This window comes from Amphiura filiformis, chromosome 7 (assembly GCF_039555335.1).
Source record: "Amphiura filiformis chromosome 7, Afil_fr2py, whole genome shotgun sequence".
NCBI lineage: Eukaryota > Metazoa > Echinodermata > Ophiuroidea > Amphilepidida > Amphiuridae > Amphiura > Amphiura filiformis.
In genome coordinates this window covers 18,548,153-18,576,140 of record NC_092634.1, presented here as the reverse complement: position 1 = coordinate 18,576,140, position 27,988 = coordinate 18,548,153, and the positions used below count along the sequence as shown (strand labels likewise).

At 38.3% G+C, this 27,988-nt stretch overlaps 1 protein-coding gene across 1 annotated transcript in view; it reads right to left on the bottom strand.

Moving 5' to 3' along the window:
* Positions 1-21,729, bottom strand: part of LOC140156828 (uncharacterized) — a 31,620-nt gene extending 9,891 nt beyond the window's left edge. The window contains exon 1 of the mRNA XM_072179824.1: positions 21,409-21,729. The gene's annotated coding sequence lies outside the window, so the exon portion shown is untranslated. The remainder of the gene's footprint in view (positions 1-21,408) is intronic.
* Positions 21,730-27,988: the final 6,259 nt, after the last annotated feature.

The following is a 27,988-nucleotide window of genomic DNA, read 5'->3' as shown; positions in this document are numbered from 1 at the left end:
AAGGACACACCGCCAGGTCCAGTTCGTAAATTCTATAGGGCTTGGTATTATATTAGTTACACTTGGAAGTGTAACCATTGCATGTTAGGATGAGAGGAATTATCCTTTAAATCCAAAATCCGCCAAAAAATTAAGCACCAACAATAATCATGATAATAATTGATCATTTTGATCCTCATTTTACCCCCCTTTTATTTTTCTGTCCCCCAAAGGATCCCCAAATTTCTAATAATCTCTCAGCTCCCCGAATGGCCCTGTTTTTTCTCAAATATAATTTTAAGGACTTTTTGAAAAAGTCTCACGGAAAGACTTCATTTTTTGGCAAAATTTCCACAGTCTCTAGAAAAATCCCATTTTTGGAAGCCTTCTCACAGAATGACCTTTTTTGGTGTCAAAACTCTCACCGAGAGACCTTTAGTCATTAACTAGCACACCACCACATTGGGTTCGTTACTTTTAATGCACTCGGTGTTTCTACCGTCCCGACTCAAACGATTCTAGAAGTTTTTCTCACAAGCCCCGCCTACTTTTCCTGCCTTCTCGGCGACCCGGAAGTAACGTTTTCCATTGGTTTGTGTGGTGCAAAATGAGGAAATTACCAATATTTGGCAACGAATTACAGGAATTCCAGTCATAGATCTCGACTGAAATGGATATATGAGGTAAATAACACTTTCATTTATGTAATATCAAAAAATTGTAGGAGATCTATGACCAGTTTGGTAGAAAATCGAGTTGAAATGTGGGCATGTTTTTGGTATGAATTGACAGGTTCGTATTAAACTCAATGGGAATCTCAAGCTTTCGGCTAGGCTAAATTTTAGTCTCGGCATTAGGGCCTATACAACAATATTTTGTAAATCTTTCTCGTAAATCGACTCGTCCATGTGTGATATACACTCTCTTTTTCCATTTAAATAGTTAAGAATGGAAATTTTGGCCTTACGAGCGTAACAACTACGAGGTATTTGTCAGCGGTTTCGGATTCTGCTCCCTTCGCCAGTAGTGCAAGACTGTGGAATTCGGCAATGTCGAGATAGTATTTTCACGAGTTCACTGACCCTAAAATGCACTTTATCACTGAGTGTCTCCCAACGAGTGTTTGTTTATTAATAACAAATGTCTTCATTACAAAAGAAAACTTCCAAACCTGTTAATTTAGATTTTAGTTATGAGAATTCCCACACATAAGGGGGCTGGCATTTTCTTCCGAAAAAATTTATGACCCCCCGGAGAAATTTATGACCCCCCTATCGCGGGCAAAAAATTTTAGGACCCCCTATCTTGGGTCGAAAAATTTTATGACCACCCCCCCCCCTTCCACCTACACAGACTCAAGACAAATTATTTATGCACATGTCAAATTTTTGGGATCCCAATTTGCAAACCTTAAATGGTCTATATGTACATGTTGCGAGTGCAGCGAGCAGGAAAATTTGCATATTTAAGCGTTTCCGTACGGTTTTCCTAAGCCTTTTTAGAGCGTTTTATTTAAAAGGCGCCCCAAGAATGTGTGCCAAAAATCATTTGCCCCCCCCCCTCGGCTTGCCAAAAATTTCTTGCCTCTCCCCTTTCGGCTCACCAAAAATTTCTTGTCCCCCCTATTTTACCCTCCCCATGGCTCATAATTTTGCACATTGCACAGCCCCTTAGTGAAAAAGTAAGTCTGTAATTAGAAATTTAAGGACCTAGGGCTAGGAATATAAAAGTGAAATGAAGAGGGGGGGGGGGGGGAAAAAAAGGGACCGTTCACAAACACTTGTAACGGGGGGATTGGGGAAAAAGGGGGTCTGAAATATTTTTCAGGGCCCCCCTTTCAGACCTAATATTATTTTCAGGGCCCCCTTTTTGGCCATAAATGAATGTCAACCCTATAGAAAATAGTGTACCGGTAATCAATGTTCTACAAGAACAAGGTGAAATTTTTAAAGCCCCCCCCCCGGCAATTTTTCTTTTGGCAATAGGCCCCCCCCCCCTGTTACAAGTGTTTGTGAACCTTCCCAAATATGACACCTAAATGAACCCTGTGGTGTGCGACAGACTGGGGGTTAATAATTTGCCCCATAAATGAAATCACTCAGTGCTGAATGACACCGCACCACAGGGTTCAGGGGTAACATTCTCCAGTGACGAAACTAGACTTTCGCAATCAAGAGAACAGTCAGCTGGGGGTAAATCTGCCACCACCACCAAAGGGGGCTGGGGAAATGCTGATTTTTTATTGAAGAATGTGTTCATTTGGGGAAGTGTGAGTGGGGGCAAGGATTTCAAACAAAGCTGCTGTAACAGCCCCATGCGTATTGTGCCACTGTCCCAGCTCTACCCTAACAAATTTTCTAAAATCATATTTTCCTTTTCAGACCTGCCAAAAGATGAGAGCTACTGTACAAGTAACAAGCAACTGCCAGTCACCATTGACCAATGCCCCTGTGAGCCATTCCATGTCGCTTTTTTTGCAGCAGAGGCAGACAAAACAAAGGACTGAAATAACGGAGTTCAAAAACGCACTTCACTATGTTGCTAATTGAAGAACAATACTAGTATTAAAAGTCGGGACTCATAAATTAGGTGTAATGGAATGTGTAAAAAATTATTTAGATCTAGTATTAGAAATATTCAATCTAGATAGATTAGAATACAATTTAATTCAATTTAATTTTAATTTAATGGATTAAAAATTGCTTAGATTGATTTTTAACCCCTTAAATTAAAATCAAATTAGATTGAATCGAATTGGATTTAAAAAAATCAAAGCGATTTTAAAAATCGAATTAGATTGAATTCTAGATTGAATGTTTCTAATTAGAGAATAAAGGTATTGTTTTTAACCGCTGGAGTGCATCTATCGTCTCATATAACACGGGCGACATCATTATTTTAATTTAAGTAAAACAATGAGGCGAAACCGAGTTGTTTTACGTCAAAAATAATGATGTCGCACGAGGTGAAGCCGAGTTGTTTTACGCCAATTCAATCTAGACAGATTAGAATACAATTTAATTCAATTTTAATTTAATGGATTAAAAATTGCTTAGATTGATTTTTAACCCCTTAAATTAAAATCAAATTAGATTGAATCGAATTGGATTTTAAAAAATCAAAGCGATTTTAAAAATCGCATTAGATTGAATTCTAGATTGAATGTTTCTAATTAGAGAATAAAGGTATTGTTTTTAACTGCTGGAGTGCATCTATCGTCTCATATAACACGGGCGACATCATTATTTTAATTTAAGTAAAACAATGAGGCGAAACCGAGTTGTTTTACGCCAAAAATAATGATGTCGCCCGTGTTATATGAGATGATAGATGCACGACAGCGGCTAAAAACAATACCTTTATTCTCATTCTTAAACACTTCAATTCAAATAAAAATATCAAAAGTATTACAAATTTTAATCAAATTAAATCCTACATTTTGCAAGGAATTATACCTAGGGCTTAAAATCAATCAGTCCTGTTGTTGCTATGCACCTCCGATTGGTTCAAATAGCGAGTACGCGTATCGCATCGATGCACACGCGCTGACCCGTGTGATATCGTGTCATATCACACGGGTAAGAACCAATAAGATTGCAGGAACATTCTCAAGTGTTTAAGAATAGATTAGAATTCAGTTAAATTTCATTTAAATGTTTTAATCCAATTTTGGACTTGTCTCTGATTACAATCACTAGTAGACTGATTTTTTTTAGTTTGAGGAATTTGTAGGGAACGTATACTGTATGGATATCTTCCATCACACAATAGTAGGGGCTAGTAAAAAAAATTCCCATCATTTATTCTCTATTTAGTAGGTGGGATGAACTATTTTGGTTTGATTGTTTATTGATGCCAAACACAAGCAAACACAGAACTTCTTCATACTTTTTTAATTAAAAAATAGTGCTTTTTATTTTTTAAATTTCTTACAAATCTCAAAATAAACAGTGATCAAAACTACATACCGGCCGTATTCACCATGCTTTCTTGTTGTGTTTTTTTTCATTAACTCTTGTCTTTTTATATAGTGTAAAAATAACTTAAGTAATGAATTGCAAGTACAAAAAGATCATTTGTTTGTCTATTGGCAGTCACTAGTCTTTGGGAAGGCTTGTGTGCAGTGCTCAAATTTCAATGTTTTTTTTTTTTTTTGGGGGGCTTGAAAATGGGTGCCCCCCCAAAAAACATTGAAATTCAAGGCCTGAACACAAGCCTTCCCAATTTCCCTAAAGACTAGCGAGGGTACCAAGGCCAACAAGTGATGAAGAATGCCTTGAAAATGATATGGGGCACCAAAGCCAAAACTGAAATAGGGCACACAATGGCCTTGGTGGCCTCGCTGCAATTCAAGCCCTACTTAATATGGTACTTTCACAAAAGACTAGCATTGACTGACACCTGCCAATGCTAGTCTTCATGAAAGAAATAGTTTGTCTGCCAACAATAAAGCATTTACAAGTTGAAGATTTAGGACCAGAAGGCCCTATCTGCAATAGCTGACAGGTGTCATATTTTAGATATGTACACTACATAATGCAAAAATTATTGAGATGTCTACATGGCAGCTATTGCAATTGGGGCCTTCTGGACTTAAACCCTTGAAGTCGATACTCATCATATTTGCAGTATCCAGATTTTTAATTATTGGAATGAAGGTACACCTTACCCATCACTGCCCACCCCCACCCACCGGAACCCTGGCTATTCATTAGTTCGCCTCAAGTTAGGTAGTGACGTTGGTGCAAAATTTTGTGGGCCGGGGTGGAGTATTGAATCGCACTTGTAAAGTTAATTGCGTAGAGCGCACATGTACAATGTTGGTTTTAGGGCTCTCAACTAACAGGTAATTATGTACTTGGGTACATGTACCTGATTGTACAACTTAATCCAATTTAATTTTTTTTTTATATAGCAGTATTTCTCTGGTTTCCAACCCCGAATAACAAGTAATTTAAGGCCTATAACTGCCAGGTTATTTTTTCAAATTTTGTAGTTACTTTGAACCGGGTAGGCCAAGAACAGGCGGGAACTCGGAATTGGTGAGAGCCTCAGTTGGTTTGTAATGGCACAACCGCGAAAAGACATTGATGTCATTAGGCCTACCTAAATTGAGGCGAACCAAATAAAAGTGGCTGCACATTGAACATTTCCAATCATTCTGTGCTATAATTTACAGTCTATAAAATGTATAAGGAACTCTGCATTGTACTCGTAGGCATCACATGTCATGATGTCAGTGTCACTTGTTGAGAGGTGAGGTCCTCATTGTTTTTATAATTGGAGTTCATATTTACTACTGCATCGTGCATGTAGTTAGTTTATGCACAACATGTATTGCTATGCAAGTATTTAATTTCTTTTAAAATGTTCAACCTCCAAATAAGATTTTTCTTCAAAAATTAAATTGTTGACTTTATCGGTCCAGCAGCATGTTGGGAGAGTTTTAAATGCATGCAACAGATGGTTTACAGATGCCAGCTGTTCGCTTCCAAATCATTATCTTTTTGGTCTTTCAAGAAGTGCGCCATTATCCTCAGTTGTTCTACTGCACCTGGAAATGAGAATAAAATAAATATTAGCCAATGATAAATTACAAATTATTATCCATGTATCAGGATTATAGACTGCCTTTTACCATGGACAGCATCCAGCGATGCTTTTAGTTTCATTCTTTTAACTCGGATGCACTCGCTTTTAAAATTGAAAATCACATTGCCACGATTTATTAAAAATTCCTGTAGTAGGTTGCAGAATAGAAGAAAAATGGCGATACAGATCACCGTGGTGAAAATGATGAATTACTTGCTTTTTGTACAGTAAAAAAGTAAGGGGCTGTGCAATAATTATGAGCCCTGGGGAGGGGGGGGCAAGAAATGTTTGGCGAGCAGAAAGGGGTGGGGCAATCAATTTTTGGCAAGCCAAGAGGGAGGGGCAAACGATTTGTGGCACACATTCATGGGGCACCTTTTAAATAAAAGGCTTATGGAAAACAGGACGGAAACGCTTAAATATGTAAATGTTCCTGCTCGATGCGCTCGCAACATATGTCTAGGCCATTTGAGGTTTGTAAATGCGGATCCCAAAATTTGGCATACCCAAGGGGGGGGCAAAGAATTTTGGCAGGCCGAGGGGGGAAGCAAATTTTGGCGGGCGAGAAGGGGGGCCAAGTGATTTTGGCAAGCCGTTTGGAAATCCCCCCGGTTCATAATTATTGCACAGCCCCTATGTTAATGATGGCTGCAGAAATATGCAGAATTTGAAAACAGTCATTTCCATATTTAGCTAATTATTGACATGGTGGCAAGACCCCTCGTTTTTTTTTCACCTTTTAAGCAAAATAATTAAATGTAAAGGACCGTTCACAAACACTTAAGGGGGGACTTTACAGACCTCGAAAATTTCAGCCCCCCCCCCTTTTTGACATGAAAATTATGGGTCAACCCCATAGAAAAGCATATAAACTCAATTTTTCCAAGAAAATTTGAGGTCATTTTTTTCAGGGCCCCCCTTTAGGAGGGTCAAAAAATTTCAGGGCCCCCTTTTTGCATTTTTAAGTGTTTGTGAACGGTAGTAATGGTTTAAATATAAAGAAACCCACCTTGCAGAGTCGTGTACACAATTGCACAACAAGCAACACAATCCAACATACTTTAAGCATGCTCAGCTAGCTGTACACACAGACAAACCCAGTGGGCACACCCGACGTTGAAATCACGTTGAAATCAGGTTGACGTTTCGACGTTGAAATCACGTTGTATTTGCAAATCGACTCTAACCTGATTTCAACCCGATTTCAACGTTGATTCAACGTCGAAATTTCAACCTAATTTCAACCTGAATTTCACGTTATATTAACGTCGAAATTTCAACCTAATTTCAACCTGAATTCAATCCGATTTTAACCTGATATTTATTTAAATATAATTATTATATAGTAATAAATTTATACGTACCCACGCTGTGGTCCGTCTGGGAGAATATTATCATGAATTCATGATTATAGGCTAGGCTTGGTATCGCCCCTGGGTAACTGGTATCGCCGTCGTTTTCGGTGCAGAGGGCCGGTACAGTCGGCACCCACACGCGGGATGCAACCGGGTGTGGAGTCGTGGTGAGCCGCGCGCAGTGGTCGGTGCAGAGGGACGGCGCAGTCGGCATCCATACGCGGGAGTCTACCGGGTGTGGTGTCGGTTGGCCGCGTGCAGTGGAGCATGCGTCGGAGTCGGAGGGCCGCCGGTGCAGTCGGCACCGCAACGCGGGAGGCAAACGGGTGCGGAGTTTTTGAAAATCACATTTTTGACCAAAAAGCAAATTTTTGACCAAAAATCACATTTTTGACTAAAATCACATTTTTGACAAAAAAATCACATTTTTGACCAAAAAATCACATTTTTGACCAAAAAATCACATTTTTGACCAAAAATCACAATTTTACCAAAAATCACATTTTTGAACAAATCACATTTTTGACCGAAAATCCTATTTTTGACCAAAAATTACATTTTTGACCAAATATCACATTTTTGACCAAAAATCACATTTTTGACCAAGAGTACATTTTTGACCAAAAATCTTGATCAAGAATCACATTTGTGATCAAAAATCACATTATTGACCCCTGACCAAAAATCACATGTTTTGAAAAAAAAACCCATATTTTTGACCAAAAATCACATTTATGACCAAAAATCACATTTATAACCAAAAATAAAATTTTTACCAAAAAACATTTTGTCATAAATCAAATTTTTGCCCAAAAATCACATTTTCTCACCTTTTTATATCAGTTGACCGTAAAAGCCTCAATTTGATGATTTGACCTATTTTTACCCTTCAAATCCTAAATAGCTTTCCATAGATTTTACGTGCAAAGTAAGCGTCGCGTTTTAGGCCATAAGTCGAGTTACCTTGAACTTTGAAATTTATTTTTGATATTATCATCATATCAATTTTTCAACATCGTCGTAGAACCTGCAAGTTGAGTTGCCCAGCAAACACAAAACATTTTACAGATAACGTTTTATTGTTGGTTTATATAAAGGGTATAAAAACGTTTTAATAGCATTCTAAAAACACTTTTGAAAAATAGATGCACGATATTTTAATTAGGGGTTCATTCATAGGATTGAGGGCATGATCGCTGTTTATGCCCGAGGCGCTAGGCGTGAGCCGAGTGCATAAACAGCGATCATGCCCGAAATCCTATGAATGAACCCCGTTCATACATACCCAACATTCTTAGCAATTCAATACAGATGAAAATAAAAAGGGTTTACAAGTTCTAAATAACATTTCCATGCCGCTTTCCTTTAAAATTGGAAGAAAATGAGTAGGCCTACTTGCAGGAAGCAGCTCGGCTTATGAGGTCAACGGCCGGGAGTCAACGCGTGATACGCGTCATCTTTTGCGCTCCGCGTGAGATGGGCACGGTGACATGCGCGTGTACGCAACACTAGCAAATCGTGGATCGTGTTAATTGGGTTCCAACGCTGCGTGACGCAGCTTGTTTATGCCCTGCGTACTGGTCATAAACGGTATTTATGACCAGCAAAAAAGGGCGCAAATCCAATCAGAAACGTCGTTATATCGTGAGTATGTATGAACATGTTATTATAGAGTTGACAAAGCATTTTGTGTACCTTTATAATGCAAGTAATAGTAATACAGCAATACTAAACAATTCTGGTGTATTTTTTCAAGATGGGTCGCCATTTTCAAATGGCCGCTACCTTAGCTGAAAACAACAACAAAAACATGTACATACAGGACACTTCTTTCACCTATTATTGGTATAAAATCGACCAGGAATATTATAGTGCTCTAGCTGCAGAACAGTTTTGGATATGAGGTAATCCATTATTTTTTTCAAGATGGTATAGCCACTTTCATAGTGGCTGCCGCCTTAGCTGGAAAACAACCAAAAACACTTAAATAGTTTTGTGTGTCTTAAAAAAAACTGCATATTTATGTTCTAAAGACACAAAACTAGAAACAGTTCTCTCAATAATTTTTGAATAATCAAAAATATGGGTCAAAAAGGATCAAAATTCTTCGTATTCAGAATGCAATTCGATATGTCTGATGTGCTCTAATGTCCCACAATAAATACTGTCCAAACGTTCATACTCAATCCCTTAATAGAGTTTGAATTCAGGGTTATGGTTTCATATTTTGAAACATATTCTCCTACACATCGCAAATCCAAAATAAAATCAGCTCCGTCCTTTTGATTTTCAAGTTACGTTACCATGGTTACATGTATCATACTTTGATACAATTTGTATCTAAACGCATCCTAAACACTTATATCCCGTCTTCAACACTGCTAACGTTTAGCTAAGTGACATGTTTAGATATGTAACAAGTAACAACATCATAGGACTTCCTACCATGAAGATGTGTGTCACACATCGAAAATTCAAGGTTGCTTGGAATTTTATGCTGAAAGTCATTTTAAACTTTTAGAAATTAGATATGTAAGCTTTTTATTTGTGATTTGTGATGTTTAGGAGTTGGAGTTGCCAAAAATACCTATCGTTTCGTGAAAATGTAGAAAACAATATTTTCTTTTATTCCTAAGCACTTTAAGGAGTCTCCGGCAATCATTACATCATATGCTGTTAGAAAAATAATAATCAAGCACGAATCACATGGTCGCCATTGAGTTTGTTTTAGATAAAACCACGTGATTCGTGCTTGATAATTATTTTTCTTACATATAATAGGGCATAATGTTGTGATAGGCGGAGCCTTCCTTTAAAACGTGCGTATTTGTTTAAAGAGTGTAAGAGCTGGACATTTAGAGCCTAAACACATTAGATTTGTGATGGTTCTCAAAAGAACTGTTTGTGTTAAAGTGCGAGGGTTATCCATAGGCCTAGATATGTACTAGGAGGACACTTTAGAACTTGACCCTTTTGGAACCTTTTAAGAATGTGGATGCAATGTGCCCATTATATATACTTAATGTTAATATAGGGTTTCCCCTGGCTTGCGTAAAAATCTTGAGTAAAAATCTCAAGTTTTTCTTCTTTTCACGTTACAACGTACTTAAAACTTCTGATACCATGTAAGATATCTTTAACATAATTATGGTTTCTAAGTCCTGACTTTTACACGTATAACTAAACTGGAAATTGTTGACAGATTATACAACTGAATACTTCTATTTTTCTCATCGAAGAACTTCACAGAACTTTCTTAGACTGATGATCAGATCATATACAGATAGTGTGATCAACAGCTTTGGAAGTGTTCTGCGTTTGCAATTCACCCTTCAACGTATTCAAAGGATCCTTGTCGTGCTCAGTGTTAGCTGAAGGAGATAAGCATCGAAAACGTCAACCCTATCAATAGGCTTATATCGCATTAATGATGTCATCAATACCAATATTAAGAAAATCTAGACCAGAATCTGTATTTGCTTACTTAGTTCTTTCTATGTCAAGACACATATCAAGGCAATAACAGCTGTTATCATTAAGCTGATGGGTTTACACATTTCACATTTTTGACCAAAACACTTTTTGAAGCTGGTCCATTTCACAGTTCCTGGAATGTGAGGCGTGAGTAAGTGAGTTCATTCCATCTGCGGGCTATATGGAATGAATGATGACTAACAACTCAAGTTAGATCTTGAACGGATGAGTAGTATGTGGCAGCAACTGCTCAGCGATGGACTTTATTCAGTGTAGGAGTTGGTCCATGCCATGCCGTGCCAGTTTACTCCATCTTTGATTTGACCATGCTCTTGTATTAAAATTATGGCTCTCTCAAGTTGTCAGTTCATCTGAAACCTTTGGCTGCTTTTTAACTTTCTAAGTTAAGTCAATTTTCTTGATGCTTTATACATTGTACATTGTCATGGACTATAGTCTGTCTATTGCATGGCCAATCTGGTTTTGATTCCATTGTCACGTGGCACAACAACACGTCAGCTGTAACGACAAAAATAACAATTAGGGATTTAAAATACAATTATTTCCATAATTTACACATACAAAAACATTATATTTGACATAGACTTGCAGTACGATTAATATGCTTAGTGTAAAATAGGCATAGGCCTACTGAAGGTAGACCTGTTACTCCCGACTGTTTAGGGTCATTCTGCTGAACAATTCTTAGGGCCATTCTTGGGACCAAAAAGAGGGAAATTATAATTTATTTTTGCTCCTTTAGACACATGCTTTAGACTAGAGACATTATTTGGGGATGTGAAATCTTCTGCCTAAAAAATCTGCCTAAAAAGTGTTCAACACTAATTGGCTCATGCTTGCACATGTTTAAAGTAGGCATACTCAGAGAACATGATATTTTTGACATAGAGCAGTGATAAGTTTAATGAAAAATTAAAAATAGCCTCACTTTCTTTCTAGAGAACTGCAGATTGCACCTTAATGTTGAATCTATTTGAGGAAGATCTTTACGACCTTTAATAACTTGAAGGTATTATAGGCCTATAGCTTTAAGGGCCTAAATCTCGTGAATACAAAATAATACTGAATAAAGTTCATAATTCATTTAGCCTATTAAAAACGAAGATAAGTAGATTATTAATATTAGGGTCCTATGATGTATATCTTTGTAATTTAACCTTAAGTCTCTCAGAAAAGATTAGATATAGGCCTACCCGTTATGTTTACTAAACGGTTGCAACTAGGCCTACCAAGGAAGCACAAGCGAACATTAACATGATTAATTTTGAATAGGGGGATGTCCTTCTGATATATTTAATAATTTAAATTTTTTGAAATTCGCAATGCAATAAAAATTTTGGGGCAAATTATTAAAAATGGCAATTTTTGACATTTAACAGTTCTCAAAGTAGGCCCTAAACTTAATCAATCGAATGATATCTACTTGAAGTGTATGTAGCTGGGATGAAAAGTCAACTATTGACAATTTTGACCTTTCATAATAGATTTTCCCCCAAAAGACTTCAATTTTGTTGGGGAACAATCTATATCTTCAATAGGAAAGGTCAAAATGTTCATATGATTGACAGCTTTTCGTCCCAGCTACATATACTTTAAGTATGTTATTAGATTTATAGAATTTACTTCGAGGACTGTTTCAAAAATATCAATTTTTAATCTCGAATTTCAAAAAATCAAAATTATTTGATACCGTACTAGAAGGACATTCCTCGTATTCAAATCAAAATGCAATTAGATATGTCTGATGTGCTCTCAGGTCCCACACAAAATGCGTGAAAACGTCGCTATCCGAGCTCTTAAAAGCTCTATCTATTTGAAAAGAACTTTATTCCACAAATTCCACTAGCCTAGTCCTAAGATTACTAACTATTACTGGTAATACTATTTACGCCTGGCCATATTTATAGGCCCCTGGGCCCTGTGTTCTTCATAATTCTGCGCTTATTAAAATATCATTTTGTCACTGGGATGTGGACTTCCACAAACTTGGTATCACTATCACTCAGTATGCCTATATTATGTTTAAAAATCATTGTCATTTTGACATTGAAATTCATGTCAAATCATCAAAGACACATCTAGTCTGCCCTACCAGTAACTTAACCTGACCTTTGACCTTAGTGTTTCCCGGGCGGTCACGAGGTTTGTTGTCACCGAAATTGAGCCCCCATATCCATTACAGAAAATGAAATTACGGTATAAGATTTGACCCCAGTTAACCTTTGACCTGACCCCTGCAAAGTGTTCCAACATATCCCCCCTGGTCATTAATTTTGTTGTCACCGAGTGTGAGCCTCGTACCCCTTACAGATGTCCAAAAAATGCATTTCTAAAATTTGACCTCTGCATGACCTTTTAACTCACTGACCCCTGCAAAATGTTCCCCTGGTCATGAGATTTGCTGTCACTGAGTTTGAGTCCAGAAGAAAAAAATCATAAGATTTGACCCAAGATAACCTTTGACCTGACCCCTGCAAAGTGTTCAATATATTCCCCATATTGAGCCCCATACCCATTACGGATGTCGAGATAATGCAATGGGAGATTTTACCCCCTTAATGACCTTTGACCCCAATTCTTTGTACAACTTTTAGACACTGGCTAAGGCGATGCAGGTATGCAAGTGACGTCATTGTATTATGTAATTTGTGGAAGATGAAGCATTTTTAGTGAAAATCACATTTTGGCCATAAATGACCTATGACCTTTGACCCCCCGAGTTGGACACTGACCTAGAGCATATGGCGATGGCTCGTTATAGGTTTGACAGAAGAAAGAAAGAAAGAAAGAACTGACCAAACACAGTACAATCGCAAATTGAAAATTTGCGATTGCAGCACATGAGCATTGCTGCAGGATATGACTAGGGCTAGACCTAGGGGCCTAGTTTCTTAATTATACAATAAACATTTGCATTTCCCCCAGGCCCGTAGCCAGCACCCCCCCCCCAATGCCAAGGCAAAGGCTCAAAAGTTCCCCTTTTTAACCCAAAAGTCCCATTTGCGAGCGCAGCGAGCGTTTTTATGCCTTCTTGGTCCGTCCAAAAATGTCCAAATCCGCCCAGTCCAAAAGTTACAAATTATGAAAAAGTCCACTTTTTCAAAATCAATACCCCCCCCATCAATCCAGACTACGGGCCTGATTGCCCCCAGCAAATATTCCAAACTGGCATGACTGGGTCTTGTACAAATACAAGTCATTAAGCATGTCAACTTCAAGGCACTGTTTCGTGTCTGTCGAATGGTGCATTCATGATTGTACAGCATGCATGTCATGTGCAGCAGGCACATGGGCATGTAATTTAACTGCTCAGTAAGCTTAACTATTTTAACATATCCTGATGATACAAAATGGAAAACCAAGTTGAAATATACATCCAGCAATGTGTCCAAAAGTCAAGTAGACCTTTAAAGAAAATTTAAATGTTTACTAACCTGTTTTATTTGCAAATTTAGGCCTCAAGTTCATGTTCGTCACACGTACGCGTACAACTCATTTTGCTAAACTGATGTACATTGGGCAATATCCGTTCTGGAAAAGTGTTGGGCGAAAGCGATACTACTACAATTTTAATCCAAAATTTTTTAACTTTTGAATGTCCAAACATGGTGATCTAGGATTAGAAACATGTTTTTAGGTCAAAATGCGACCAGAACTAGCCCTACATGTAACGAATATCCAAAAATTTAAAATTGTTTTTCAACATGTTTCAGATATAGGCCTAGGCCGACTAGCCTACAACTCTAGCGTGATGCAGAATTCACTGCTTGCCTATCCAGATCCAAATCCAGATCCTACATCAAGTTCAAACATAAACGGACACATTCAATTTAGGCATTATGTCATTGATTGATGCGCCATCCCGCTCGTGGCAGTGGCATCAGTTTTGCACTCGCGTGTGCGTAGGCCTATTGTCTGGGCGTATGTGCTACTCATAAACAATTGTGCACGCGCATACGTACCTTCAATAATTTGCAAATGTGCGTGCGTAGACCCCTACCTATAAACACTTGTGATCGCGAGTGTGCACTTGCAAACACTTCCGAACTCGCATGCGTACCCGTAATAACTTTCGCGTACCCATAAACACTTGCGAACGGGCATGCGTACTCGAAAACACATGCAAACTCGATTGCGTAACGTACGCGCGTGCGTACCCGCAATAACTTTCGAACACAAGTGCGTACCCATAAACACTTGCGCATGCGTGTGCGTACCCATAAACACTTGCGCATACGCTTGCGTACTTGCAAACACTTGCGAACGTGCATGCGTACGCATAAACACTTGAGAACGAGTGTATTCATGCAAACACTTGCGAACGTGCGTGCGTATACTCCCAGACACTTGGGAACGGGCATGCGTACCCACAACGTGCGTTTGTACTTGCAAACACTTGTGTATGCATTATGTATACTTGCAAACGCATGTGCGTACCTATAAAGACTTGAACATGTGCATGCGTACCCATAAACAATTGCGCACGCGCGTGCGTATTCGCAAACACTTGCGAACGTGTGTGCGTACCGGCAATGTACGCAAGCGTACCCATGAACACTTGTAAACATGAGTGCGTACTCGCAAACATTTGCGAACGCTTGTTAACACAATTGTGCACGCGTGTACGTACCCACCCACAATATCTTGCAAACGTGCGGTATAGGCCTACCTATAAACACTTGCCGTCCCCCATGAAAAAAAATAGAGAGGGCGTGCCCCCCCCCTAACTCTCCCCTGCTTTCCCCAACTATGATCGACAACATAGGCCTATGATGCGGCCGGCCCACCCACTCCCGCACCCGGTTGCCTCCCGCGTATGGGTGCCGACCTCGATCTGCCGACCTCGTAGCTACTGACGCACACCGACATCGCCTGGCTAATAATTATTTGGTGCAGCAGAGACACTAAAACGAATACACGGGATCGATACACGTGAATTGCTATGCACGATTTTGATATCAGACGAAAATCTTCGGATACTGGGTTAGAAAATGATGAATATCTCCCGCAATTGAATTTTTCTCAAGAAACCAGATGTGGTCTCATACACTTGAAAATACGTGTTGAACAGATATGATAGTCGTTAGCGTGCGCTTTGAAAATTGGCCGTGCGCTTTGAACTCAAAATCTAACCAAAACTCTAATGTTATATTGCGTTGGTCCTGCATGGACTACAGCGCGCAGCAGGCTATAGTCTGCTGCACTCACTACTCAGTGGAGGCAGTATACCGTAACCATTGACCGCAATGTCGTATACAAGCTTACTCACACAGCGAGAAATCAATTACCCCTGTTATTGTCAGTAGCCTTAGTCAGGTCACTTCGCTAATTATGCATCTCATAAGGTCCGAATAAAATGGCCATCGGTGGCTGTGGATTCAACCTACCATGGCGATTTCTACCATGAAGATATCGGGGCGATGTCACTGTGACGCCGGCTATGCCGCCGCGGCGATACCCGGGCAATACCCCGGGGCGATATGATCGGGTTAGTAAAATAGATAGAAGATATGCGAATAGGCATATTAGGGACCGATCACAAACACTTGTTAGGGGGCTGATGCAAAAAAAAAAAATCATCGTGAAAGTTTTTCGCCCCTTTCAGATCTCTAAAAATTCAGCCTTCCCCTTTGACATGAAAATTATGGGTCAATCCCATAGAAAATCATATAAACTCAATTTTCCTGGGAACATTTTTGGTCATTTTTCAAGGCCCCTCCTCTACCCCTAGGAGGGTCAAAACTAAAGCCCCTCCCCACCCTTTTGCATCAGCCCCCCTAACAAGTGTTTGTGAACGTCACTTGCACCAGCTTCACCATGTTGTAGGAATTCCCATATCAACATCAGCCCGCCAATTGAGCGGCGACGGGGCCGTATAGCATACCCCGTATCACCCGGTGTTTTCGCGTAAGTATTTGAGGTAGTGCACGCCGCGCGCGCCACTTGAAGAAGGGAACGGAAGTTCGGTTTAAATCGTTAGATCATGCGGCCTGGATATATAGAAAAACTTGGGTAAAATTTCAATGCTATCGACCTTTAAACATGTATTTATACTAGACATGCATATTTCGTCCTAATAATATTTTATGTAAGGTCATTAAGTTGTGCATTGAAACATTGGTTGAAATCAGGTTGAAATTTCAACGTTGTATCAACGTTGAAGTTTCAACCTGATTTCAACCTTCTTAATTTTTGCATTGAAAGTTGATTGAAACATGGTTGAAATCAGGTTGAAATTTCAACGTTGTATCGACGTTGAAATTTCAACCTGATTTCAACCAATCTCTAGGTTGAAATCGGGTTGAAATCAGGTTAGGTTAGATTTCGACGTTGTATCAACGTTGATACAACGTCGAAATCCTAACCTGTGCCCACTGGGAAAGGTATGATCAATGCATATGAAAACACACGGGCAGTGCAGTACATGGTGGTCAATGGAACAAATCGCGATATCTCGTCATGTTTTCGCCGTGTATTCGATGCGGGATTCGATGTCCGTGGCAATATTTGTCCTTAGTCCATCTTATTATTTGCTTCTCTGATACAAGATGAATTGAAAACCTATTGCAAACTTGTCAAGCACGTCGGTAAACGAGGCAAATAATGCGATTGATTTTGCACAACTATCGTGTGTATTGCATTTTGTGTGTGTGAATGTCTCCCTGGGCGCAGCCATGTTTGAGGTCAGAGGTGAAATCTGTCAATCAAACTACTTCGCGATATTTTAGGGAAATATTTTGCCGAAGGCATTGAGGTGGTGTGATTAACTAGTATCCCCACATGATCCTCGTCAAGTGCCTCCCGGTATAGCATTCATATCTACATACTAACAAAGTATGATGTTTTGCATAACTTTTATTTTGAATAAAGAAACACCGCGCGATGTGTGTTGTAAGGATGCATACCACCAAATTAATGTCCCTCATCATTTATTAGACATTAGGATAATCATCCCTGAAAACAGAAACATCATACAGTCATGCAGCGTACACTTAAGTGTGAAACATGTGTTTGAACCTGAGGTATACTACTCTCAGGTTTGACCAAGAACACTAATTTATGCAGGATACACCCCATGCAGCCTACGCCTATACAGTAGGTCTGATCAGAGAAGATGAGAAGAAATCTTCTCATCTTCTCTGGTCTGATCAAACACGGAGAAGCTGAAGGTCACTATGCCCACTCTGTTATTTATCTTCTACCTGACCAGCATGCAAATCCCTCAGAATTTAGAACAACCGCAGGTCAAGGCCGTGTAGGCCCTATGTGTTGTTCGGTATCGGCCGCTTTAGGGGCAGAATGGATCCATACGGTCACTGTTCTAATATTCTCTACTTTCAAAGAATAATTTATATTATATGTAGCCTAATACTTTAGGATTGTGGAGACAGATACAGATATTGCTAATTCATTTGTTACATACACAGTCCGCTATATTTTGCCTTTTAAAATATAAGTTACCAATCATTGTGACATGCGCCCTTATTCACAAACACGAACTGCACGGGGTTTCCCAGCAAAACTTGTATTTTTTCATAGTGACCGTAAAGTATGATATTTTGCATATGCAAAACTACATAGTTTGCCGAAGTATGTAGTTTTGCATATGCAAAACTACATACTTTTGGAAAGTATGTAATTTTGCATATGCAAAACTACATACTTTTGGAAAGTATGTAATTTTGCATATGCAAAATATCATATTTTGCAAAGGTATGTGGTTTTGCACGCAGCACCGGAGGTGGTCGAGCAGATTTCTGGGAATTGTTGTGGAGAAATCAAGTTGATGGTGTGGTATAAGCGTTTCATCCCATTAGCATTTCGTGTATGTGCACTCAACTATAATTATTATTCATAAAATAAATAACCACTGCTGGGTAATACATGGCATGGTAGCTACTAGCTAGTCAATAGGGTATTTAATTATGTGTCATCATGTCTACATTATCTATCTGATCATTAAAATATAACAGCATGACAGTTTCTCAGCAAACATACATTGTGTTGAAAACGTTTTAAACCTTTTAATTTGGTTTTGCATGTTTGGTTAGAACGTTTTAAAAGAATTTACATAAAAATAATAATTAAAAAAAAACGTTTGTAAGAAATAAAACTACGGTTAAGGTTAATAATGATGTTATTGTAAATGTTTTTGCTAATGTTTGAAAATATTTTTATATTGTCTTAAAAAGTATTGTTAGAACGTTTTGCTGAAACGTTTTTATACCCTTAATATAACCTGGCGTTTCTATTCAAGTTTCTAACCTTTGGCAATGTTTTCGAAAACGTTTTGTGTTTGCTGCGATATTGCACTTCTGAGGAATATTTTAATAAATGACATGATTAATTACACAATGTCTCGGTTAAAGTATTTGGCAATGTGCAACGGTGAATAATATCGACTTGATTCATTCGAATTAAATACCACTAATTAGAACTGGCCAGTGCTTGCATAAATTAATAATGCTTTAAGGGCTCTGGTAACAACGTTTGCACAGTATTTTTGTGGGACATGAGAGCACATCAGACATATCGAATGCGAAGAATGTCCTTCTGATATCAAATAATTTTGATTTTTTGAAATATTATGTAAATTCTATGGCAAATTATTAAAATTTGATATTTTTGACAGTTAACAGTCCTCAAAGTAAAACTTTTAAATCTAATGATATGTACTTAAAGTGTATGTAGCTGGGAGCTAAAGCCGACGATCATTTGAAAATTTTGATCTTTCGTATTGATGGATCTAGATTTTTTCATCAAAAAACACCTAAAAAAATTAGGTCTTTTGAGGGAAAAATGTGTATCTTCAATACGATATGCCAAATTTTCAAATGATCGTTGGCTTTAGCTCCCAGCTAAATACACTTAAGTACATATCATTAGATTTATCATCTTTACTTCGAGGACTGTTAAATATGGAAAAAAAAATCATTTATAATAATTTGCCATAAAATTTACATTATATCGCCAATATCAAAAATTCATAATTATTTGGTATCACTATCAGAAGGACATTCCTCGTATTCAGAATACATTTCGATATATCTGATGTGCTCTAATGTGTCACAAGAATACTTTGCAAACGTTGTTACCAGAGACCTCAAAATCACTGAATTTTTCCAATTAGGTGCAAAGGGTAACATGCAGAAATGACATGTTTTCTATTGTTCGAAATGTTCTAACTTTCGTATGAACAACCGATAGCTTGTGATACGAAAGTTAGAACTTGCAAGGATGTTATCGTATGTAACGTACTTGTTTACATGTACGTGTGATACATGTACGCAGTTGCCATACAGAGTACAATTTCATGCATATGAATAAAAACTTCTTCCTCAAGTTAGTTGTTGTCTCCAAAATATCATGAAATAGTTCGTGACATATTACCGACACACTGTACTATAATATTTTCTTAAATTTTCATACATGTACTTACGAAAAACGTCAATATTCGTTCTCCGAACGGCTTCGATCAACGCCGTGTTTCTGCTGTATATGCACCCACTGACCTCCAGCAGTGTTGCCAAAATGTTAGCCCAAATCGCGAGTCAAATAAATTAAAAGTCGATCGATTGTTTTTAAAATTCATACATTGGTATCTATGGGATAGCAAAATACCATAAATTGCCTACGCCAGATTTGAAAAGTTGCTCAATTACTTTCTTAACCATCAATTGGTGTCTATTGGACAGGAAACTGTAGTGTGGAAAATCTTCAAAAGTCATCCTTTTGGGCTACTAAGTCGCTGCTTTGCCAATCCTGAACTCCGCACGTGCTTATTCCACCAGCCGTCTACACTGCGCATGTACTGTGACCACCTGATCAGTGACTGTGACTGATTATGACCCGGATGTACCCAATTGAAAAAGGTCGTCGCTAGCGTGTACATCGGTGACAGTAAATCGGCCATGATCATTGCTCGGAGCATCGCACTGCTGTGACCTAAAACATCTCCAGAATGTACTTCAAAGATGTATTTTTTCTCTAAAAGTAAGCAACCTTGAATCCGAAGATACATTATGTTAGTCCAGGAAAATTGTAGCCAAAAGTGACATTCGGAAGAATGTTTTTACTTGCGTTATAAAAGTATCAACGCTATGCAGACGCGTTTTCAAATAGCCGTAAGTTCTATCTTATGCACACATAACTCTCGTGTCGTCGTGCATAAAAGATAGATTTTTCGATCAAGTTTTCTATCATTATTTTACAGTTCTGATGAAAAATTTCCCATATTCAGCACTTGACGTCGATTTTTCAACCCTACCGGTGTGTTCCTCTCAGTTCACCCAAAAGGAGGGCGCACTCTATATTTGGGATCTTTTACACTTCAGTAGTTTTATTTTAAACAAGCAAAGTCTCAGGTCATCATAATGTTGAAAATTTGGTCATTTGGGGATTGAACCTCTTACTCGTAATTGCCTTAATTGATAATAATGTCCTGTCGTTGCGAGTTCCATGTATGGAAAAATCTTGCTTGAAAGGAGTATTTCGTGATCCTAGCATCCTCTATTTATGTCATTTTTCATAGATATCCACGAAAAAAACTATTCCCAAAATTTCAGTTGATTCCGATTTTGCGTTCGTGAGTTATGCATGATTATGTGTATTACACTGCTCCATAGACAATGCGTTGTAATTTCGTTCTGGTGCACCAGAACGAAATTCAAATTTCACGATATCTTTGCTAAATGAATTAATCTGCAAGAAATATTTTGTACATAAACATTATGTAGCCAGAGGTTTCCAGTGATATAGAAATCTCAACTCTTTTTGAGAAAAGTGGGGGGATGAGGCTGTGGATCACGAAATGCCCTTTTGAAATATCCATTTAAAATAGAGAATTTCCATAGAGAATTACTACAGAATCTGTGATTAAACCAAAAACAATTCGTCAAATGGCAATCATTAGACTAAGTGACAACGTTTAACCATTCACACACATGGTATGCATTACGGAAGATTAAACCGAGCCAGCATATCTTACCTCGTTTATTGCATTGAAACAAATATCCCTCTGCCTATGGTTAAATGGTAGGTCTGCAGCCTGGATAAATGATGTCAATATATAGCTATATATTCCTGAAGCCAGCAAGGTAATGTTGGAGTAAATAGTCCTCCAAAGTGGTTACATCTTTTACAGCATAGTATACAACGTGTCCTGACTCATACTAGTATGTATAGACGATGCAAACAACGTTTATACAATTTTACAAATCTTTAATGCACGCTTTTCACTGCTATAATGAGATAATATTTTGTAAGCAAAATAGAACATCACCACACCACCCTGCAAGCAAGCAGGCGCGCCACTCGGACTGGTCTTATTGACGAGGAGGCTTAGGAAGAAAAACGTGGTTGCTTCAATCTGTTAAAGGAACACGCCGGAAATCCATAGGGCCTGCACCAAGGATTATTAAATCAGGATGTGACACTTCGTAATTTGCATGTGTCCAATTCATATGTTAATAGCATATTGTTATTAAAATGATGGTCTGACCTGGCCAGAGGGCGTTAATATAATAGACGTTTGATCAATGGACAGAGTAGTTTCCGTTTGTATCGGCTACCGAACGAAACATAATTATTATGCACATTCCGACAAGACTAGCTTTGCCAGGCAGGGGCGTAGCCAGCTTTCTTGGTCAGGGGGGGCAAAATAAATTTTTTGGGGCACAGACGAAAAAAATTGCAGTTGCATCATACAATACATAGAGACTGTATGTCTTCGAGCTTCCCGAAAAGGGCCTTATTGGGATGATGTGCGCGCGTAGCGCGAAAAAAATGGTATTTTACACTATTTTCGTCCATTATCCGGCTAAAAAGGGCTTTATTGTTACAATGTGCGCGCGTAGCGCGGAAAAATTTTGTATTTTACACTATTTTGGCCCTGAATTTTGCTAGAAAAGGGGCTCCTTGCCCTTTTTCTTTTCCTTTGCCCTCCTGATTTTCTCTTTCATTTTTTGTCAAAGGGGCACTTTTTTCTTTCATTTTTTGTCAGGGGGGGCACTCTGCCCCACCTGCCCCCTGCTGGCTACGCTACTGTTGCCAGGGTAGAGTATGACGCGTAGGCCTATGTGCCGAACGTATATTTTAAAGCATTTGCATAACTCTTTTGCATGAAACTGTAATTGTCATCTAAAACAAACAAACAAAAACAATATTATTTGAAGTTTTAATTTAAAAAAATTACCCTATTTCACTAAATTACTCACAACACTGACATGAATACAAGTTTTAGTATTATTTAATAATATTATTTCCTCTATCGTTTGATGTACAATGGTACAGGTTTGGGGGGGGGGAGCAAAATAGTTTTGTACTTTTAAATTTTTAGGTCCATTAACTTGTGAGACCGGGGGTCAACAAAGTTTTGGGTTAACGAAGAGGGGTGGGGGTTAAAACATTTGTAAGTTATAAACACGAAAAATATATTGTCCCCCACCAAAGTATTTCTGAACACTCCCTAAACTTAGTTGATTTTTCAGCAAATGTTATTTTTCAGTGAGTTTTGCTTTTATTCTGTGTTAAATTATGGCAAACGGAAACAATCAAAATATGATGTAGCTAGGAAATAAATACTATAATCGCTCCTGGGTGTCACCCATGCATACGTTTTAATGTAGGCCTACCTGTAGGGGCCTATTGCCAATCACAAAGTTTGAAATTGTACTATGTAGGCTACTTCCTAACAGAATACGTTTATAGGCACGCTGGCGAAGTGACGTACTTAAATCGGATTAAGTACCATAACAATAGATGAATACAATTTTGACTAGATCGCCCGCACTCACGTTCATGCTGTAGGACCTACCGATGCATCGAACCCTAGATGTCAAAGAAATGCTAATCACTTGCACCTGTAAGATTAGTCTCTTTGAAAAGAACGGTATTGTATTCAATCTATTATATGATTGAAGACAGGTGTACAGACGGCTTGACGTGAGACTATGATTTTTTTTCTGGGGTCTTGTGGTGTACGCTGGTTATCATCGATGTTGAAGTGCCTATAATAGTTCAATGTAAGAAAATGAGCCAATAGACGTGATGAATAAAGATCGGATTTTTGGATTATTAGTGGCGGTATACAATTAAATGTCAAAATTACTGTGCCATTCTACTTTTCAACAATAATTCATACTGGCAGGCTACACCAATAAGTGTATTAGTGCAGATTGATATTTTTCGGGATACTTTTCCACAGGGAGGAAGCACATGGCAAAAACTCTTGCCGCGGGTGCCATTTTGGAATCACGTGAAGTGTCAAACTATTTTTGACTTCAAATACTCACTGTATTTCATATCTTATGCTTGTCGTATATTTCCTTTGTATTATCGATAGTTAGTCTCAATTTCGACATTACTATATCAACAAGACATTCCCTTATCAAATTAAAAGACTTTCTTGCAGAAACAAATCACTGTGGCCTGATGGGATCATAGTAGTTGACCCACTTCCGCCCGGTCTAACTTGCTTGGGGCGCTTTTTACTATCTTCAACAGGTTCGATTCGCTAAACTTACGACACCTTTATGTGGTGACCTCAATCACATGGGCTGAGTAAGAGTTGATGTGAATTATTCATAACCGATCGATACCTTGCCTCACTTTGTTGAGAGCAAACCAACAAAATATGCTATAGGTTTGCGTGGCTAAACAAAAGCCGTGAATTTAGTGTCACCCCCCTGCCTGCACTTTGGCTCGACATTTGAAAGGGGCGTGAATTCATTTTTGGATACGCCCCTATTATAATTAGGTAATACCAGGAGGGTGAAAGTGCATATAGGAACAATGCCAAAAACTACGTCACGCCGGTCACGCTATTGTTCGACTTAAACTACATCATTCGCCATTTTGTAAATATTAACGCATGATCGTTGCTTTGAAGTTTCCACCGGATAGTCTGTGGATGGCGCAAGAGCATGCTTTGACCATGCGCAAAAAAATGAATATCATGAAGATGTTTAAGATTGATTCTTAGATGTTTCAAAAATTACCGTCATATTGCATAGATTCATCAAAGAATGGTTTGAAGTACTAACCTTATTTAGTAATTTTAAAAATCGGGAGAATTTTAAAAATCAATGTTTTTACCTGTCGGTATTACAACTCGTGAAACACATTAGTGATGTGCCTGGTTGACCTAATCTACTAACCTTTAACGTTTCCTCTATGAACTCTAACCCTCCTGCAATATGGCGCCTATTGTCTAGAGTTAAACTACATCTTTCGGTGTGTTACGTAATACTACGATGCCTATCCCATTATATCGATCCCTGGTAATACTCGACTCACACACATTCCCTATATGTATATACATGTACCACATGTAGTCAATCTGTCTGCTTTCTCTGTATTGTGCCGTTCTTAAGCAAATACGGTAGTTAAACACGATTTCATCAAACATTATAACAATAGCTCTTTTACAGTGTGCAATCATCCCGGGCAATAATTATTGGGCAATAATAGAGGATGTGCGTGAAATTATTGATTGGCTCCATACAAAGGAATTGAACCGGTGTCCTTCACTGTAATCATGGCACAATGCAGTGCATTCAATCAAACGTTGTCGTCAACCTATTTGATCGTATTTGTGCATTTGTTATGTGTGTGAGACGAGCTGTCGCGGTAGATTGCAATAGCTTGTAATCATGCTTTTGTTGAATGAATTTGAGTACTCCGCCATATTTATGGTATGATACGTCATAATCTAGGTGATTATTTGCATTGGATGTCTTGAATACGCTGGCCATGGAGCTATTAAGAATGGAGAGGCAATAGATTATGTAACGCATTGTACACTTGTGCCGATTTGAAATCTGAGAAGCTATTCATCGAAAGGTACCTTTTGTTTGGGACAAAGGGCTTCCACCATTAAATCGGTATGCTGACCAGACAGTGTATTAACGCTTTACCTAGCAGACTACTGTCAATAAGTGATCAAACGAAATTCGCGTGAAAGCGCTTACTATAACGAAAAGTACCTTTTGTTGTTATACCACTCAAGGGTGTAATTGAGTAGCCGTAAGCTCAAAAGGCACACATTAGCCGCTGATGCAGTTCGTTGTCACCCCACTGACTGTAGGTGCTTCATTTAAATAAATTGAATGCGCTTGCTGAATGATTACATATCAAGGCTGCCATGTCTGCATGTCTATTACTGTATAATGGTAATAGCTACGTATAGGCCTACATGTAACATATAATAAGTATACCGGTATAGGCCTATATTAAAGTTGTTTCAGAGAAAGTACAGAGAAAGGAAAAGAAAGGAATAACAAATAAATGTAGGCCTTATAATAATTATTATAGAAACTAAACACAGCCCCCCACAAAGGCCTAACACTAACAGCACTATAGGCAGCCATTCGATGATGTCAATGCCTTTATGCGTTACGTATTTAAAACGCCCAGTCAGATGTATTTTACACCTGCCAAGCACAAGTCACCCAATTTCGAAAATTGGACGTTGAATGTACACTCTCATGAATATTGATTGGCAACATTTTCCAATATGTCAGCGCTCAAATCGGACACAATAGAACAATAGACCATTCAGTGCGCTGACGCTGGCGAGGTTGTGTAATAATCGGATTAATGCTATAACAGTAGGTGAATACAAGTTTTGAATATATCGCGTTGCAAAGCCCCATTCAGTGATCCCAGAGAAAATAAAAAAAAAAATCAAATTGTTACTTTTATAAAAAATTTAATGAAAAAAATTGGCACAAAACCCAAGAAAACGGCAGTATTGGCGAAGTTGAAGCCCCATTCAAATACATGTAGCTAATTTATATATACTGTCAGTATATAAATTACTGATTCACGTAAATGCATTATTTTTGTCTTAAATAGGCCTACACGGCTTAGGGCTGAACCACTAGCAGAAGACACCAAGTTGATGTTTTATGACCTTTGACATTGTTTTGTGGCGAGTGACATGGTCAGTTCAATTCACGCCGAGTGTCCTTGCAGGTTTAACTCTGCTTCGGTGGTGGTCATGAAAGAATTCAAAAGATAACCTCTGCCCCAACAATCCCAAGCAATTGTCTGAAACTGCTCTTCGGATGATGTATCATAAGAACTCAGTCGTCAAATGATGATAGTCATATAATGACCAAAAGATTATTACTGACTATATCATTGAAGACTGAGTTCCGCAGTCTTGTACAAAATCTGAATTTTGATGATTTTTACGATCGTCCGGATGAAAAAAATCACTGAATGGGCCGTTAGTTCCCTCCTCTCCTTACACTGGCAATATGGATCAAAGAAAAATAAAGAAAAAAACAAAGAAAACAAGAAGAAAAAAAAGACAAAGAAAAGAAACAATAAAAGAAAAACAAATATGAAAAGTTCGAACAATATTTGGTTTATAAAATTAATGTGACCGTGATGAGGCTCGAACTCACCACCTTCCGATTTAAAGTTCGAAGCACTAGTGTACCAAATTCTGATGCCTTACCAAGTGAGCTGTGCTCCTGAGATACGAAATAAAAATAAAATAATACACTGTATACCTGCTTGTTTCGGTAATTGATTTGCTCAAATTCCATAATGGTACAGTGCAACAGAGCAAAAATGCCCAAAATTTAAAAGCTATATAATTTATGACCACTATACACTACACATAAAAATACTAATACAAGGGAATTTCAACGTAAGAATCCAAACAATTAAGTACCAACATGCACAGCTTTGTCCTTATATCACATTTGGGTTTTTAACAAAATGTTATCAAACCTCTACTGTGATTGGCAGCTGCACAAGGCATCTCTTTGAGGGCGCACTGCTTGGAGCAAGACGTTGTTCGAAACATCGGAGCAACTGAACATTTTATACCCCAAAATTTCACATCTTTTAGGGATAGTTTGCCCCAAATCTTGGTAGTAGTGCCACCAAAACTACCAGAGACTAGTTTGAAACCATTTTAGATCTTTAATGGTTAAGATTGAAGGAGACAGGAAGGATTATTTTCCGGTAACCAGTCAGATTGTATCTACGTGAAATTTCCATCATGGCGGAGACACAGTGGATAGTGATGGAGGAGTAGAGATTTCCCAACGGCCGGGTGCGGGGTTTAGTAGTTAATAATGGATTGCGCGAGGTGACTGCAGTATCCTTTTCCTTACCAGTCATTGATATATTTGTTATATTTTGTATGCAAATATGAGCAGACCAGCTGCAACCGTGAGTAGCGTTACCTTTCTTATGATATTGTTGTCAACACTGATTGGAGCCGGGCAGACATGGCAGAAGGGCCTAACACTGCCGGAGGAGAAGTCAGTAAAACGGAAACGCAACTGGTGCTAATGAGAATTCAATTCTACCCAGAGTTCTTATATTCTGCCTACCCCTCTCAAATAAAACTGTTAAACTTTAACAAGAGTATTAATATGTATTTACACGCAACAAAACACCCAAACAAAATGGCTTTGATGTACATGTGTATGATTATAATCTTGCAGTCTGGGGATTGTCAACCTAACCCAGGCCCAGTGTCAGTTGATTCTAGTAATCAGTCAAGTTGTAAATTTCCTTGTAATATTTGCCAAAAAGCATGCTTA